Source organism: Equus przewalskii, chromosome 1 (genome assembly GCF_037783145.1).
Source record: "Equus przewalskii isolate Varuska chromosome 1, EquPr2, whole genome shotgun sequence".
NCBI lineage: Eukaryota > Metazoa > Chordata > Mammalia > Perissodactyla > Equidae > Equus > Equus przewalskii.
Window position 1 is genome coordinate 136,104,751 of NC_091831.1, and position 15,972 is coordinate 136,120,722.

Consider the following 15,972-nt stretch of genomic DNA (forward strand, 5'->3'; position numbering starts at 1 on the left):
AAATGTTTATTTTGTGTCTGCTATATGTGAAGCATCATTTGCTTCATTTATCAACAAAATAATTCGTTATTTTTGAGAAATTTGAATCATTGGGAAGTATATTTAGTTATATTTCTCTAGTATATCTAGTCATAGCTCATATTTTATTTTTAATATAAAAATTACATAATTTTTCTGTAAATAGCTGTTTAATAACTGTTTAACAGCTATTTATTGCTCTTGTGCCAATTCTTAAATTCTCCAAGACTGTCAGGATTTCTGCTGAGAGTTATGTCTTTGTCCCAGGGGCTGAAAATTCTGGTGCCAACAAGCTTCAGGTTTCATCTCAGGTGAGAGATGGATTTTGAAGATGCCTTGTGTGCTGTTTGATTTGTCTTTCTAACAACTGATGTGGAAAGGAATCTAAAATCATGTTCTCACAATGTATAGCACACATGGTAACATTTCATTCCAAATGTTAGTTAAGTGGAACCTCAGAAATAATGAGGACCCTACTAAGTAACTCCATTCCCTTGACTTGATGGGAAGTCCTTACTAGAGATTAGACATCTAGGAGGATTTGGGTCAAAACAGTCGAGGATGAGCCACATGAGCATCCAGAGAGCGAGCCTCAAACCTGATGGCACATAAGAACCATCTGGGGGCAGCTTTACGATTACCAGTGCCAAGGCCCTGCCCCAGACCAATTAAATGAGAATCTGGGATTGAGTGCCAGTCACTGGTATTTTTTTTAAAGCTGTCAGGTGAAAGTCGACCAAGATAGTGACATAGGAGGCTCTTGAACTCCCCTCCTCCCATCGACATGCTGAGTGTACAGCTGCACACAAAGCAATTACCTCTGAAAGAAATCCAGAAACTAGCTTACACATTGGGTGAATGAGAAAATACCCACATTGAACGAGGCAGGAAAGGCTGAGACACTCTTGCTGTAAAACCCACCCTAGGCACAGCACCATATAATTGGGAAGAAACTCCCAACTCCTAGCTTTTTCCTGAGGAGCAAAGGGTTTGAAATGCACATCTAGTGCTCCAACTTTTAAGACTCACTTGAGGGACAGGCCCGCAAACACACAGCTCTGAAGCCAGTGAGGCTTGTGTCCACAAGACCCACAGGACTGTAGCCAAGAAAGGAACAGCTGTTACCAGGCACGTGAGCACTTGCTGTGGTAGCCCCCTGTGGGCTCAGTGTACAAGAAGCAGGCAAAGTCACCCATCTCCCAATCTTTCTCTGAAAGGGGTGCACCTGCATATGTTGAAAGCTGCTGCCTAAGGGGCAGTCTTCTGCTTTAACACACATCTAGGGGCCAGATGCATTCCCTGGAGAAACTGGTGGACACTTTCCCTGTCATCTCCCTATAGCCCAAAGTTGCCAGTATTACCATGGAAGGAACTTGTACAAACATCGGTGCTGCAGCTTTTGTACTGCACCCAAGGGATGGCCCTCCAGATCTGGCTCTTTATAGCTAACAGGGCTTGCATTTATGAGTCTCACAGGACAGCAGCAAATGAAGCAGTTTTAAAGCACAGGAGCACCCTCCTGCAGCTATATGCATGGGCCCAGAGCAGAAGAAGTAGGCAAAAATGCCCATCTCCTAGTTTCTCCCTGGAAGGGCCTTAACTATGCACTTCCCAGTTGCTGCCTGAGAGTCTGCCTTCTAATCAGCCTGCATCTAAGTGCTGACTGAAATCCTCCAGTTTGGGACACTGACAGTGGCTGGCACACCCTCAACTACTGGGAGCCACTAAGAACAAAGAAGTCAGTTTGGACAATTGTGACGATTTGAGAGACAATCAGGAGCTGAGGCCAGGCTGATAGATGAGGTTTATCTCCTACACAAGACAACTCAGACAAGACTGGGAGAGGTGTTTTTTTAAAAATCTAGCATGCAGAAATCAACATGGAGAATCAAGGAAAATTAAGAAATAGAAAAATATGTTCCAAACAAAAGAAAAAGACAAATGTCTAGAAAAAGATCTTAATGAAACAGAGATAAGTGATTTACCTGATAGAGTTCAAAATAAGTCACAAAGATGCTCACTAAGGTCAGAAGAGCAATGCATAAACAAAATGAGAATTTCAAGAGAGAGAAAATATTAAAAAGGGCCAAATAAAAATTATAGAGCAGAAGAATAAAATAGTGAACTGAAAAATTCAATAGAGGGATTCAACAGTAGATTAAATCAAGTGGGAGAGAAGATCAGTGAACTTGAAGACAGGACAATGGAATTCATCCAGTAAGAGGAACAAATAGAAAAAAGAATGATAAAGATTGAAGATAACTTAAGGGACTATGAGACACCATCAACAGGACCAATACATGAATTATAGGGGAATCCTAGAAGAAGAAGAAGGAGAGAAAGGTGCAGAAAGCTTATTGAGAGAAATAATGGCTGAAAACTTCTCTAGCCTGGAGAAAGAAACAGACACAGATCCAGGAATCCCAGAGAGTTCCCAATAAGATGAATTCAAAGAGACCCACCCAGGACCCATTTTAATTAAAATGTCAAAAATTAAAGACAAGGAGATAATCTGAAAAGCAACAAGAGAAAAGCAACTTATGTAGAAGGGAACTCCATAAGAATATCAGTGGATTTTTCAGCAGAAACTTTGTAGGCCAGAAGGCAATGGCATAATATATTCAAAGTGCTGGAAAAAAACCCCTGCCAACCAACAATACTCTACCCAGCAAAGCTGTCTTTCAGATAAAGAGTTTTCCAGACAAACAAAAGGTGAAGAAATTTATCACCCCAGACCAGCCTTACAAGAAGTATTAAAGGGAGTTCTTCCAGCTGAAACAAAAGGATGCTAATTAGTAACAGAAAAACCTAAGAAAGTATAAAACTCACTGGTAGAAGTAAATATGTAGTTCAATTCAGAATACTGTAAGGCTATAATGGTGGTGGGTAAATCACTTTTAACTCTAGTATGAAGATTCAAAAGTATTAAAAATAATTATAACTACAATAACTTTTTAATGGATACACAATATAAAAAGATGTAAATTGTGACATCATAAACATACCACGTGGGTAGAGGACTGTAAAAATATAGAGCTTTTATATGCCTTAAAAGTAATGTTATCAGTTTAAAACAGACTATTATAAGAGGATTTACGTAAGTCTCATGGTAACCATAAAGTAAAAACCTATAGTATATACACAGGATAAAGGAATAAAAAAGAATAACGTCATAGAACATCGTCAAATCATAAAAGAAGAGAGAGAGGAACAAAAGAACTAAGCAATTACAAAACAACCAGAAAACAATTTACTAAATGAGAATTTAGTTCGTTTACAGTTAACATAATTGATAGGAATGAACTTGCTATTTGAAATCAAAAGACATAAAGTGGCTCAATGGATTAAAAAAAATCAAGACTCAACTATATGCTGCCTACAAAAAACTCACTTCAGCTTTAAGGAAACGCATACACTGAAAGTGAAGGGATGGGAAAAGATATTCCATGCAAATGGAAATCAAAAGAAAGCAGGATAGCTAAATTTGTATCAGACAGACAGATTTTAAGCCAAAGACTGTAATAGGAGACAAAGAAGGTCATCATATATTGATAAGGGGTTCAAATCATCAGGAAAATATAACAGTAAATATTTCTGCAACTAACAAAGTACCTAAATATATGAAGCAAATATTAAGAGGTCTGAAGGAAGAAATAGACAGCAATACAATAATAGCAAGGGAATTTCATCAAAGGATAGATCATCCAGACAGAAAATCTATAAGGAAACATTGGACTTAAACTAAATGTTAGCCAGATATACCTAATAGATATTTACATCCAACAACAGCAAAATACACATTCTTCTTAAGTGCATGAAACATTCTCCACAATAGATCATAAGTTAGGCCACAAAACAACTGTTAATAAATTTAAAAAGAATGAAATAATATCAAGCATCTTTTCTGACCACTAGAATTAATTGCAAGAAGAAAACTGGAAAATTCACAAATACAAGTAAATTAAACAACATGCTTCTGAACAACAAATGAGTCAAAGAAATCAAAAGATAAATAAAAAAATATCTTGAGACAAATGAAAATGGGAAAGCAACATACTAAAACTTTACAAAATGAAGCAAAAGTAGTTCTAAGAGAGAGATTTATAGTGAAAAATGCTTACATTAAGAAAAAGAAATCAGAGCCAGCCTCATGGCCGAGTGGTTAAGTTCATGCACTCTGCTTCGGCAGCCTGGGGTTTTCCAGTTCCAATCCTGGGTGCAGACCTAGCACTGCTCATCAAGCCATGCTGAGGTGGTATCCCACATAGCAGAACTAGAAGGACCTATAACTAGAATATACAACTATGTACTGGGGGACTTTGGGGAGAAGAGGAAAAAAATAAAGATTGGCAAAAGATGTTAGCTCAGGGCCAATCTTAAAAAAAAAAAAAAAAGAAAGGTCTTGAATAAACAACCCAACTTTATATTTCAAAAAACTAGACAAAGAAGAATAAACTATGCCTAAAGTTAGCAAAGGAAGGAAATAAAGATCAGAGTGGGAAATAAATGAAATAGAGACTAAAAAGAAAATAGAAAAGATCAATGAAACTAATGTCTGGTCTTTTGAAAAGATAAAAATAGACAAATCTTTAGCTAAACTGACCAAGAAAAGAGAGAGAACTCAAATAAAATTATAAGTGAAGAGGAGACATTACAACTGATACCACACAAACAGGATCATAAGAGACTACTATGAACAATTATCTACCAACAAATTGGATAGCCTAGACGAAACAGAAATTCTTGGAAATATACAGCCTACAAAAATTCAATCATGAAAAATAGAAAATTTGAACAGACCAAGTACTAGTAAGAGGATTGAATCAGTAATCAAAAACCTCCCAACAAAGAAAAGTCCAGGACCAAATGGCTTCATCTGTGAATTCTATCAAACATTTAAAAAGAATTAATACCAGTCCTTCTCAAACTCTTCCAAAAACTAGAAGGGGAGGGAACACTTCCAAACTGATTTTACAAGGCCACCATTACCCTGATTCCAAAGCCAGACAAGGACACTACAAGAAAAGAAAACTAGAGCCCAATATCCCTGATGAACATAGATGCAAAAACTCTCAACAAAATGTTAGCAAACCAAAAGGATCATACACCACAATCAACTGGGATTTATTCCAGGGATGCAAGGATAGTTTAACACCCACAAATCAATCAAGGTGATACAACAAATTAACAAAATGAAAGATAAAAATCATGCGGTCATCTCAAGGTGCAGAAAAAGCATTTGGCAAAATTCAACATCCGTGTATGATAAAAACTCACAACAAAGTGGATTTAGGGGGAACACACCTCAACATGATAAAGGCCCTATGTGACAAGCCTATGACTAACATCATACTCAATGATAAAAAGCTGAAAGCTTTTCCTCTAAGATCAGAAACAAGACAAGGATGCCTACCCTTGCAAGTTTTATTTAACATAGTAGTGAAAGTCCTAGCCAGAGCAATTAGGCAAGAAAAAGAAATAAAAGGCATCCAAATTGGAAAGAAAGTAGTAAAACTGTCACTATTTGCAGATGATGTGATATTACATATAGAAAACCCTAAAGACTCCACCAAAAATAGAACTAATAAATTCAGTAAAGGGGCAGGATACAAAATCAATATAGAAAAATCAGTTGTCTCTATACACTAACAATGAACTATCAGAAAGAGAAGAAAATAATCTTATTTACATTTTCATCAAAAAAGATTAAAATACCTAGGAATAAATTTAACCAAGGAGGTGAAAGACCTGTACACTGAAATGGAAATGAAATAAATGGAAAGATATCCTGTACTTATATTTTGGAAGAGTTAATATTGTTGAAATGTCCATACTACCTAAAGTAATACGCATATTGGATGCAATCCCTACCAATATTTCAGTGGCAGGATTCTGGCTCAAGATGGCAAAATAGGAAGATTCTGAACACACCTCCTTCCATGGACACACCGAATCTACAGAAATATATGGAATAATTTCCTCTGAAAAACCCTGCAAAACTAGCTGAGTGACTCCTACAGATCAGATGAATGAGAAAAAAAACCATGTCAGAGTGGATAGGAAAGACTGAGACACAATCTCACCCTAAACTCTACCCTCAGAATAGTGACCCATAATTGAGAGGGAACTCAGAACCCTGAGATTTTCTCTGAAAAGTGAAGAGTTCGAACTACACATTGGGGACCCCAGATTTTAAGATCTGCATCTGAGCATTGAGCCCCCAAAACACTTAGCTTTGAAAGCCAACAGGGCTCATGTCCACAAGACCCAAAAGGCTATAGAACGTAGAGAAACAATTCTTAATAGGCTTACATGAACTCACCTACCCCAGGGCCCAGCACAGAGGCAGCTGACTGAAAAGTGCCCAGACTTTCTGTGAAAGAGGTTTATTTGCTTATCTGAAAGCACTGGCCTGTGGGGCAGGCATCTAATTAACACACATCTAGGGCTCCACTGAAACATTCTCCAAAGACAGAGGCCTACTGAAACATTCTCCAAAGACAGGAACCATCATTGTGCTGTGCCTATAACTTTCTCCTGCTCTTGGTATCTCTTGGAAAGGAGCTTGTACATTCATCTGCTGACCCAATTTTTGGAGCTGCAGTGCAAGGAACACCTTTAGATGCCCCTGGTTCTGGTGGCCAGTGGAGTTTATGCTCACAGGTCCCGTAGGACTGTAACAAACTGAGAAAGATTTAACTGGCTACCACAGCACTAAGGCAACAGATTGAGGCAACCAGTCTTTCTGTGAAAGAGGCCTATTAGCTTATCTGATAGCTGTGGCCTGAGGGGCAGTCTTCTAATTAAAAACACATCTAAGGGCTGTAATTTTCCCAAGAGACCTTGGAGGGTAGGTGCTATCTTTGCCCCCTCCCTATGCCACACTCTAGAGTGCTGGCATCTCACAGAGGGGAGCTTGTGGCTGCCACCCAGGGGACATCCCTTGATCACCTGGATCTGGTGGCCAGGGGGACTTGTGTTTGTGGGTCCCATGGAGCTGTAACAAATGGAGAGACAGTTCTTAGCCAGATACCACCCCCAGGGCACAATGCAGACACATCAGAAAGAAATACACGCCCAGCCTTTCTATGAAAGAGTCCTATTAGCTTATCTTCAGATCTGTGGCCCAAGGGGCAGGTTTCTAGTTAAACACACATCTAGGGGCTGACTACAATCCTCTCCAGAGTCTGAGGAAGCTGGTGGATGCCATCTTTGTGCTTTCACTCTGCCACTCACCATGTCATTGATGTCTATGAGAAAGGGGCTTGTGTATACGTCTGGTACCCTGGCTTTTGTGTCTGCTGCTCAGAGGACACATCCTTTATTAGCCTGGGTCAGGCAGCTAGAGGGCCTTCTGTTCACAGTTTCAACAAGATGTAGCAAAGAAAGAAACAGTTCTTTACTGGATATCATCCCAGTGTTCAGTGCAGAGGGAGCAGACAGAAATGACCATCTCCCAGTCTTCTTCTGAAAGAGGTGTATTTTTATACTGTAAAAGCTGCTTCCTGGGGTATGGCTTCCAATCAGCCTGACTCTAGGTGCTGAATGAGATCCTCCACTTTGGGACACTGACAGGTTTGGCGCATACTCAACTATTGGGAGCCACTAAAAATAAAGTAGAGTACTCGGTCAATCACCAAGGTTTGAGACACAACAGAGAGCTAGGGTATGGTTGAACAATAAGGTTCATCTCCCACATGAGGCCACTCCTTCAAGACTAGGAGGGGTGGCTGTTTTATCTAATGCATAGAAACCATCAAATAGAATCATGAAAAATGAAGAAAAAAGGGAATATGTTCCAAATGAAAGAACAAAATAAAACTTCAGAAAAAGATCTTAATGAAACAGAGATAAGTGGTTTACCTGATAAAGAGTTCAAAATAATGGTCCTAAAGATGGTTACTGAAGTCAAAAGAGAAATGCATGAACACAGTGAGAATTTCCACAATGAGACAGAAAATATAAGAAAGTATCAAATAGAAGTCACACAGTTGAAGAATACAATAACTGAACTGAAAAATATAATAGAGGGGCTCAGAAGCAGACTAGATGAAGTGGAAGAAAGGATCTGGGATCTCGATGACAGGACTTTGGAACTCACTCAATCAGAGCAGCAAAAAGAAGAATGAAAAAGAGCAAGGATAGCTTAAGGGACTTATGACACACCATTAAGCTGACCATCATCTCCCAGAAGGACAAGGAGAAAGAAAGGGGCAAAAAAACTTATTTGAAGGAATAATGGCTGACAACTTCCCTAACCTAAGGTAGGAAACAGACCTCCAGATTCAGGAAGCTCAGAGAGAATTCCAAATAAGATGAATCTATAGAGAAGCACACAAAGACACATTACAATTAAAGTGCCAAAAGTTAAAGACAAGGAGGGTATCTTAAAAGCAGCAAGAGAAAAACAACTTGTTACGTACAAAGGAACCCATGTAAGACTGTAAGCAGATTTTTCAGCATAAACTTTTCAGGCCAGAAGGCAGTGGCATGATATATTCAAAGTGCTGAAAGAAAAAGATCTGCCAATCGAGAATACTCTACCTGGCAAGGCTGTCCGTCAGAATTGAAGGCGAGGGAAAGAACTTTTCAGACCAGCAAAAGCTAAAGTAGTTCATCACCAGTAGACCAGCCTTATAAGAAATATTAAAGGGAGTTCTTTAAGCTGAAATGAAAGGGAGCTAATTAGTAACAGAAAACATATGATAGTATAAATCTCACTGGTAAAAATAAATGTATAGTAAAATTCAGAATAATCTAATGTAAATGTGTGGGTTAATTACTTATAAAGCTAGCATGAAAGTTAAAAGAAAAAAGTAATAAAAATAAATATAATTACAATAATTTGTTAATGGATACACAAGATAAAAAGATGTAAATTGTGATGTCAAAAACATAAAATGTGGCAGGGGGAGTAAAAATGCAGAGCTTTAGAATGGGTTTGAACTTAAGTTATCAACTTAAATAGACTGTTATAAATATAAGTTGCTTTATGTAAGCCTCACGGTAACCACAAAGCGAAAACCTATAGAAGTTACACAAAAGAGAAAGAGAAAGGAATCTAAGCATCTCACTACAGAAAAATTATCAAATAACAAAAGAAGAGAGCAAGAGAATAATAAAGAAATTACAAAGTCAGAAAACAATTGACAAAATGGCAATAAATATATACCTATCAATAATTACTTTAAATAGAAGTGAACTAACTTATCCAAACAAAAGACATAGATTGACTGAATGGATAAAAACACAAGACCTACCTATATGCTGCCTATAGACTCACTATACATGTAAAGACAGACACAGACTGAGAGGGAAGGGATGGAAAAAAATATTCTATGCAAATGGAAACCAAAATAAAGCTGTGGTAGCTATACTTATATCAGACAAAATAGCCTTTAAGACAAAGACTGTAGTAAGAGACAAGGAAGGTTATTATGTAATGGTAAAGGAGGTGAATCCAACAAGGGGATATAATGTTTGTAAATATTTAGTCAGTCAACATAGAAGCATCTAAATATATAAAGCAATTGCTAACAGACCTAAAGGGAGCAATAGATAGCAGCACAATGATTGTAGGAGATTTTAATTTCCTACTTTCACTAATAGATAGATCATCCAGACAGAAAATCAATAAGGAAATATTGGCCTTAGGCAATGCATTAGACCAGATGGACTTAACAGACAGATACAGAATATTCCATCCAAAAGCAACAGAATATATATTCTTCAAATGCACACAAAACATTCTCCAGGATAGATCATGTTAGGCCTCATAACTCTTAATAAATTTAAAAAGATTGAAATAATATCAAGCATCTTTTCTGACCTCAGTTGTATGAAACTAGAAATTAATTATAAGAAAACTTGAAAATTCACAAATATGAAGGGATTAAACAACATGCTCCTGAAAAACCAATGGGTCAAAGAATACATCAAAAGATAAACAAAAAAATACGTTGAGACAACTGAAAATGGAAATAAAACATACCAAAACTAATGCGATGCAGCAAAAGCAGTTCTAAGAAAGAATTTCATGGCCAAAAAACGCCTACATCAAGAAACAAGAAAGATAAGAATAACCTAATTTTAAACCTCGAGAATCTAGAAAAACAACAATCAAATACCAAAGTTAGCAGAAGGAAGGAAATAACAAAGATCAGAGCAGAAATAAATGAAATAGAGATAGAAAAACAGTAGAAAAGATCAGTTAAACAAAGAGCTGACTTTTTGAAAACATAAGAAAATTGACAAACCTTTAGCTAGACTAAAAAAAAAAAGAGAAAAGATCCAAATAAATAAAATCAGAAATGAATGAAGAGGCACCACACTGATACCACAAAATACAAAGGCTCATGAAAAACTACTATAAACAAGTATTCATCAACAAATTGGATAACCTAGAAGAAATGGGTAAATTCCTAAAAACATACAACTACCAAGAATGAATCATGTAGAAATAGAAAATCAAACCAACCAATAATGAGTAAGGAGAATGATTCAGTAATCAAAAACCTCTGAACACAAGGAAGCCCAGGACCAAATGGCTTCACTGGTGAATTTTACTGAAGATTTAATACCAATCCTTTTCAAACTCATAAAAAAACATAGGAAGGAATGCTCTGAAACTCATTTTTTTTTTTTTTAAAGATTTTATTTTTTCCTTTTTCTCCCCAATGCCCCCCGGTACATAGTTGTATATTCTTCATTGTGGGTCCTTCTAGTTGTGGCATGTGGGACGCTGCCTCAGCGTGGTTTGATGAGCAGTATCATGTCCGCGCCCAGGATTCGAACCAACGAAACACTGGGCCGCCTGCAGCGGAGCGCGCGAACTTAACCGCTCGGCCATGGGGCCAGCCCCTGCTCTGAAACTCATTTTATGAGACCAGCATTACCCTGATACCAAAACTTGACAAGGATACCATGGGTAGAAAATTATAGGCCAATATTCTTGATAAACATAGACACAAAAATCCTCAAGAAGAATATCAGAAAACTGAATTCAACAATACATTAAAAGTTTCAGACACCATAAACAAGTGAGATTTATTCCAGGAATACAAAGATGGTTCAACAACTGCAAATCAATCAGTGCTTACACCATATTGACAAAGTGAAGGGAAAAAATCATATGATCATCACAACAGATGCAGAAAAAACATCTGACAAAATTCAACATCCTTTCGTGATAAAAACTCTCAAGAAACTGGGTTTAGAGGGAATGTACCTCAACATAATAAAGGCCATATATGATGAGCCCACAGCTAATATCATGCTCTATGGTGACAGGTTGAAAGTTTTTCCTCCAAGATCAGGGAGAAGACAAGGATTCCCACTCTCTCAGCTTTTATTTGACATAGTATTAGAAGTCCTAGGCAGAGCAATTAGGCAAGAAAAAGAAATAAAAGGCAACCGAATTGGAAAGAAAGAAGTAAACTCTCACTATTTGCAGATGATGTGATATTATGTATAGAAAACCCTAAAGACTCCACCAAAAAACTGTTAGAACTAATTAAATGAACTCATTAAAGTTTCAGAAGACAAAATCAATACAGAAAAATCAGTTGTGTCTCTATACACTAACGGTGAACTATCAGAAAGAGAAATTAAGAAAATGATCTCATTTATAGTTGTATCAAAAAGAATAAAATACTTAGGAATAAATTTAACCAAGGAGGTGAAAGATCTGTACACTGAAAACTATGAGACATTGATGAAAGAAATTGAAAAAGACGGAAATAAATGGAAACAGATTCCATGCTTATGAATTATAAAATGTCCATACTACCCAAAGCAATCTACAGATTCAGTGAAATCCCCATCAAAATTTCAATGGCATTTTTCACAGAAATAGAACAAATAATCCTAAAATTTGCATGGAACCACAAAAGATCTTGAATAGCCAAAGCAATCTTGAGAAAGAAGAGCAAAGCTGGAAGTGTCATGCTCCCTGATTCCAAACTACGTTACAAAGCTATAGTAATCAAAACAGTATAATATTGGCATAAAAAAAAAGACCTATAGGTCAATGGATCAGAATAGGGAGCCCAGAAATAAACCCACACAAATATATGGTCAATTAATTTAAGGAGCCAAGAATATACAATGGGGAAAGGATAGTCTCTTCAATAAATGGTGTAGAGAAAACTGGATGGCAACATGAAAAGAATGAAAGTGGCCTACCATCTTATAGCACACACAAAAATTACTCAAAATGAATTAAAGACTTGAATGTAAGACCTGGAAACATAAAACTCCTAGAGGAAAACATAGCAGGGGAAGCTTCTTGACTTTGGTCTTGGTGAGGATTTTTTAGATTTGACACCCAAAGAAAGGGCAACAAAACCAAAAATAAACAAATGGGACTACATCAAACTAAAAAGCTCCTGCACAGCAAAGGAAACCATCAGCAAAATGAAAAGGCAACTTACTGAACAGGAGAAAATATTTGCTCACTATACATCCGATAAGGGCTTAATATATAAAATATATAAAGAATGCGTACAAGTCAATAGAAAAAAAACTGATTGAAAAATGGCAGAGGACCTGAATAGACAGTCCTCTAAAGAACATACACTGATGGCTGACAGGTACCTGAAAAGGTGATCAACATCACTACTCATCATAGGATTGCAAATCAAAACCACAAGATGTCACTTTACACCTGTTAGGATGTCTTTTATCAAAAAGGCAAGAGTTAATGAGTGTTGGCAAGGATGTGGGGAAAGGGAACACTTGTGCCCTGCTGATGGCGCTGTAAATTGGTACAGTCTCTGTGGAAAACAATATGGAGGTTCCTCAAAAAATTAAAAATAGGACTACCATATGATCTAGCAACCCCAGTTCTGGGTATATATAAAAAGGAAAAAAAAAAACATTATGTCAAAGAGATATCTGTACTCCCATGCTCATTAGAGCATTATTTACAACAGTCAAGACATGGAAGCAAGCTAAGTGTCCACTGATGGATGAATGGATAAAGAATATTTGGTATATATACACAATGGAATACTATTCTGCCACAAAAAGGAAGGAAAATTTGCCATTTATAACAACATGGATGGACCTGGAGGGCATTAGCCAGACAAAGACAAATACTGCATAGTATCACTTATATGCGGGATCCAAAAATTTTAAAAAAGGTGAAACTCATAGAAATAGAGAGTAGAAAAGTGGTTGCTTGGGGTAGGAGGGCTGGGGAAATAGGGAGATGTTGGTAAAAGGGTACAAACTTTCAGTTATAAGATGAATAAGTCTTGAGGGTCTAATGTAACATGTAACTATAGTTAACACTGTATCATTTAACTGAAATTTGCTAAGAGAATACAATTGAAATGTTCTCATAAAAAAAGGGTAAATATGTGAGGTGATGGATGTGTTAGTTAACTCGATGGGGGGAATCCTTTCACAATGTATGTATATATCTCTCAATCGTCAGGTTATGCGCTTTAAATATATTACAGTTTTGTCAATTATAACTCAGAAAACTGGGGAAAAAAGCTACCAGGTGATTCTACTGTGTTCCCAAGTTTGAGGACTACCATTTATAACGTCTAGAATTTCTTAGATAAGGCAATTAACGCAAAAGTGTTTTCAAAAAGTGCCTTTTCAAGGGGAATTATACTACACTCTTAATTGGTTTCTTTATATTATCAAGTGGCTCTCCAAAATAATGGGAACATTTTTAGCATGATACTTATATAATCTCAGCAGCGGCAGTTACATAGTCTTCCAAGTACCTAATGACTCCACTGTGATAGCTAACTGGAAGTTTCTTGAGTTTTAGAACAAGTGGGGATACAAAGACAATCATTTCTGGTTTTTTGTTAGAGTTTGATTAATATTCTGTTTGGACCAATGTGACTTTAGAATTAAGCAGTGAGAATGGCACGGTCCATTTGCCAGGATATACAGATTTTCTCTTCTTTAATTCTTCCAGTTATGAACAGCCTGGCTAGGACCCCTCCTTGAATTCTAAATGAGGCACTCACTATGTTCTTGCCCTTCCATTTTGGCTCCTGTCATAGTGTAGCTTATCACCAAAAATAAACCTCACCTACCTTTAAAGAGAGGTGAAGAGGACATATGAGTGGAAGGACCTGGGGTTTTTAATTCTAAGAAAAGTGTATTGCACCATCTGTGGGTTTACATAGCTGAAAAATGGAATATTATTTGAAGCATTTTTTCATAACCTCAGCATAACTAGATTTGTATTTTCCCAATGACATTGGAGTCAGAGGTCCACTAAATAGATACATAGAGAGTTTTAACGCTGATGAACTATTCAAGCTCATTTTGGAATGTTTCCACCACAAAACATAAATGTTTAGTCAAAGCAGCATCTTCCAAGTTTCTTAGTCTTGAGACATAAAAATATTCAAAGAAACAACCTTCTGTCTATATTTTCTTCTTCCTGGGGAGGAAACTGTACAGTCATGAGCACAGTGAAAAGGCATTATCTTCTAAAGAGGCCACAGACTAGGGGGATTCAATAAATAATTCATTGCCTCCCTACCTCCACCAAAATCTCTTCACTCTAACTGCAGACTTGAAACTGAAGTATTCAGGTCTTGGACTTTTAATCTGCTTCCTCTTCTTTTTTGAGGAAGATTAGCCCTGAGCTAACATCTACTGCCAATCCTTCTCTTTTTTGCTGAGGAAGACAGGCCCTGAACTAACATCCATTCTCATCTTCCTCTACTTTATATGTGAGATGCCTGCCACAGCATGGCTTGCCAAGCAGTGCCATGTCCCCATCCGGGATCCGAACCTGTGCACCCTGGCCTGCCAAAGTGGAACGTATGAACTTAACTGCTGCACCACGGGCTGGCCCCCAATTCTTCTTAATACCCTCCTTTCTTCTCTAAGTCAAAATACATATATAGCCTATTAATTAGCTCAGGATCAACCTCAAATGTGATCTTTTTGGATAAGGCAAGTTCCAAAACTAGCAATGTTCAAGGTGTTTGAAATTTCAACTGTCATCCTTTCACTTATCCATTCATCTATTCAATAAATATAGAGCTCCTACTATATGCCAGGCCCTGTTCTAGACACTGTGTGGATAGTGTCATGAAGAGAAGAGATGGAACTCAATCCCTGCACTCCCGGAATATGGGAAAGAGAATGTCCCAGGTCAAGGCTGACACCAGTCTCAGAAAACAGCAAGCATCATAGCAGAGTGAGTTGTTCCCTTTGTCCCTCCCCACTAAGTTACAAGTAAATAGGCATTCATTAACCAGCAGAAGATTCCCTGCACAGCTCAGTTGGATGTCTGAGAGATCCATGCAGTCATGCATCTGAAGGTAGGTGGACTGGATCTCTGGGAGGTAGTGGAAGTAGGTGAATGCACACCTCCCCCTCCCTGGTGGCAGCAAGCCCAGATTCCAATCCTCACACAGTGGCTAGCTCAACTGTAAGAGCAGGTGGGGGCAGCGCAGCCCAGCCCACATGAATGCCTTTGGAGTTGTAGCCTGGCCCGTGGGAGCACTCATCATGCTGCAGCAGCCCTGCTGGTGGGAACGCTCTACACTGAGTGGTGGTGGCTCAGCCCCCATGAAGGTGCCTATTCATGAGTGCAGCACAGGTGAGAAGTCACCAGGCCCATTCAGAAGGTGCCCTGCCCATGAAGCACAGCAGCCTGCAGGACCCACAGGGTGGCGGCTCTGCCCTCCACCTAGTTGCCCCTCCCACCTAGTGTGCAGCAGTTCAACCAGTCTCCTGCCTCACACAGAGGCCCCAACTACAGTTCCTGACCAGACCACCCAGTGCAGAGGCCTTGCCCATGTGAGCACAACCTGTAGAGTGGCTGCAGGCAGCCCCCACAAATGCAGAGCGGCCCCACCTGCACAACTTCCAGCACACTGGGTGGGATCAGAAAGCATAGCTCCTTCTCCCTCACAGTGGTGGCAGGTGGAATCTGCAACCTCATACTACCAAAAATGCACCAGCACA